The following is a 3951-nucleotide window of genomic DNA, read 5'->3' on the forward strand; positions in this document are numbered from 1 at the left end:
GACAATAGAAACACTTAGCATATTTACAAGTTAGTAACAAAACAAACATTAAATACTTATCTATATATTAGTAAAAGAAACATCTAAGACGTATTTACTAGTAATAATATAAAATACCTAAAACTTATGATAACTTATAAACATCATAAACTAAAACTGATATATTTACAAGCTAGTAATACTTATAACATAACTCCAAAAGGGTATTTATAAATTAGTAATACATAACACAAAAAGATAATATGTGTTACGATCCCGTATTACCGTACTGTATAATGCGTACAAACAAAAAATAACAACTCTGCAATTTTGTAGTTTTAAAGATATATTATATATCATAAGAAAACACAAACATCAAATATCAACTTATACATAATAATTTACAAAGGGTGCAAAAAATATCACTCTTTCTTGGTAGATCCACATAGAAATTAACTCTCCAATTCAACGTAATCACTTCAAACGTAGTATGTCGAAATACAGCTTCAGGTTGTATATTTCCAAATCACGCTAGATGTACGGCTACAAAAAGTTCACTGTTCCAATGTAAACTGCACCAAAACTTATCGATATTTTCAACAGCACAAGATTTACAAAAATTAGGACTAATTCTTAAAGTTACAAAACTCTTTGAAGTCGTAAAAAAAGTTAATTATAGCTTATAACCAAAACCACGATTAATATCTAGGTTCACGAAAAACACTCCTCTCCTACCAACGGAAACTTGAGGCCTTTTAATATACCCCTCCCCCCCAAAAAAAAAGAAACGGTAACAGAAAGTGAGCGTGCTAAAAAACCGTTAGTTAAACGTCATTGATCAGGCGATACACCTGCAGCGCCTCACAAGTAGGTTTTACAAAAATACGGCATCGTAACATGTGTTACTGGATAATAAGAGACAAATCAATGGTACAATTACGTTATAAAAGCAACAAATTAGCTCAAGAATATTAATAAAAATATAAAATAAACTTAAAACAACACCGAAAAGGTTTATGTAGAAGAATGTTATATATAACAATAGATTTAGATAAACTAATGATTGAAAATAAAGTTACCAACGATGGGCAGGGCATTGCACTGTCAACTGGGCGAAAGCTTTTTAGCGTGTTATTTAATCTGTAGTGGGTGTGTTCTATGATTGAATGTTTCCACCTTCATACGACATGGATACTTGGTTTGCACTTTATTTAAAAATAACAGTTTGAAATATTAAATTGTAATTTTGGTAAACCGCTTTCCACGCTTCAGCTTTTGCTAACTATCTCCGCAAACCAATAACAGGTTAGATTATTTCTTATTAGGCTATGAATAGTTAATCATTTTCAAGTAACATCGCGGAACTTATTCTCTCCATTTGATATAATATTCAGTTCAAATGGCCCGTGCGATACAACTTTTAATGGCACCTCAGAAGAAAGATAAAAATGACGTTTTTTTGTTGTTTTTTTAGGAGAGTAAAGTTGAAAAGTAATTCATTAGACGTTAACTTATGAAACACAAACTGAAAGACTTTAATGAAACACAGTTGTTTGTAATTGGCTTACAAAAGCGCCTTTGTAGTTTGCGTTTAATTGGCAGCTTACCTATTTGTTTTAATGAATATCAAAACTATGGTTTTTCTTATTATTATTGATAGTTTTTAAACCTACTTATCTAAGAAAACGTTTCCAAGTGTAAGCAATTTAGGTTTTGACCAAAAAAATTTTGTAATAATGCCAATGACAAAAAAAAAGTCCACTGAAGAAGATATGTTAATTGAAAAATTTGATAATGCTTTAAATTTATTTCCCAGTGGAGACAGCATCGTCCTTTTTTTTACAGTTTTACAACTGTTTATAAAATTTCCATTCGCTGATTATGTTGGTCTTTTTTTATAACAGTATTCATTGTTTCTTCATCCTAAGCTCACTTTCTTTGATGTGGGTTGAAAATTGTTCATTCATTACATACAAATTTGTATTGTCTTTCTGACTTCACTTTTCCTTCAGTTCCTTCCTCTGTTCTTGAATACTGTTAGCCCTTCTTCTTAGCCCACCAGTTTTTCATCTGTTCCTAAATTTTGATGGTTTTTCGTTAGTTTTCTGAGGGTTTGAACCAAACGTACACATGTATTTTTATGATTGAATAAACAAAACATAATATATATATAAATCCGAATTCTGTACAAAGTCTATCTATTTAATGTAATCGCCAAAGATGTCTTCTGAATTGTTTTAAATTTGATGATAAAATAACACAATTTTCTTTCTTTAGTTTGAGAACTCTGTATATAATGTGGGCTAAGCTTGTGGTGGTGATGAGTCAGCCCTCTGACCACATGTTTCCTTAGAACTTATTCATCAAATTTCGAGTGACAGCAGGAAGTCCGAAAATAACACAGAGAGAAAAGCCAGTGAAATTGGATGTTTTAATCTAAAGAAAAATATGAGAGGATTGGTAAAACATTATATACCAATAGATATTATTCCTTTTAAATAGACATTGTTGATGGCCAAATTTAATATTTTCACGTCAAATAGTTGCAAGGTATTGAAATATTGGAAGAAGAAGGAAGTAAATTGAAACACTTTTTATTTTATTTAGCAGTAAATAAGAAAAGAAAGCAATGAACGGAGATCAAAGAAGTGATATACTTCAAGATGGAAACAACCGCTCAATTATTGTAAAATTAACGTACTTCGCGAACAAAAAGCAAATAATGAGCTTGCATATCGATGAAAGAGTGTATTTCTTCACTATAGTAACTAAACTAAATGTTAAAATAGAAAACTAGCGGAGATAAAATCTTAAAAAAATAGACAAAGTAAAAACATGATATGAAAAATAAGAAAAAGCACAAACTTGATAAATGATTATTTAACTCGTGACTTGTAATTAATACAACGATAACATATATATAAGAATGTACAAACATCGATGCTTAGGAAACCACTGGGTCCAATTATAAAATAAAATCCATACAATAAATGTGTGTTTTCTTATAGCAAAGCCACGTATAGAGAATAAATTGAACAAGAAGGGAAAAGGTCGTACTCTTTGTGTTGGTTGGGATATACATGAGATTACAAACTGCTGATAGTGGAATGTACATAATGAATCCTTTGAGAAGCCTTTCTTAGAAGTATGTATCTAAAGAAGTAAATATTCACATTTCGACAACAAAACAAATTGTGCACAAATCTGTACACAATATAGGATTAAGCCTAACAATATTCCTTTGGTTATTGTTGATGCTAGGAAAACACGTAGGTTCAAGAAGTCTTGGTAGAAATCGATAAAAACCCTATAACCCGAGCGCTTTCGAAAGGTCTAGTTACTAAACTGCTTAAAATAAAACAACAACAAAAATATTTTATGTAATTTTCACCGATTTTTGAAAAGGTCTTGACAATATGCCAAAGATTGAAGAAAATCAATAACGGTAGAATGATGATAAATTACAATTTAAAAAGGAATTAAAGGTAGAAGTATATATTTTCATGGATTTACCTAAAGCATTCTAAGTATTTATGTCGAATATTATAATTTCAGAATACACGATAATCCAAGAAAACTTCATGATTTAAAAAGCGGTTTTAAACTGAGATGATATAAAATGAAAAATACATATATACAAATTCGATAAAACGTTAATCTCGGGCGAAAAGCGCGAGCTTGAAACGTAATCCTCTTAAAATGAAATTTTAAAAATAACTTGGCGATTGTTTAACCTATTCTTTAATTTCGATACCTTTGTCGCCTATGTGATTAAATATAATATTTATTTCTATAAAAGAAAACAAGCTAAGTTATTACACTAGAAATTATATATAACCAATTCAACAACTGGAAGAAAGGCGAGTTAATATATTTTTTTAAGATATTGTTGCGTCAGCGAGGTCACGTGACTCGTTCTCTCGAACCTTCGGGAATTGTCGGGAGATTACTAGATATAGGGTAGTCTGGTAT

This window comes from Limulus polyphemus, unplaced genomic scaffold (assembly GCF_000517525.1).
Source record: "Limulus polyphemus unplaced genomic scaffold, Limulus_polyphemus-2.1.2 Scaffold1066, whole genome shotgun sequence".
Lineage (NCBI taxonomy): Eukaryota > Metazoa > Arthropoda > Merostomata > Xiphosura > Limulidae > Limulus > Limulus polyphemus.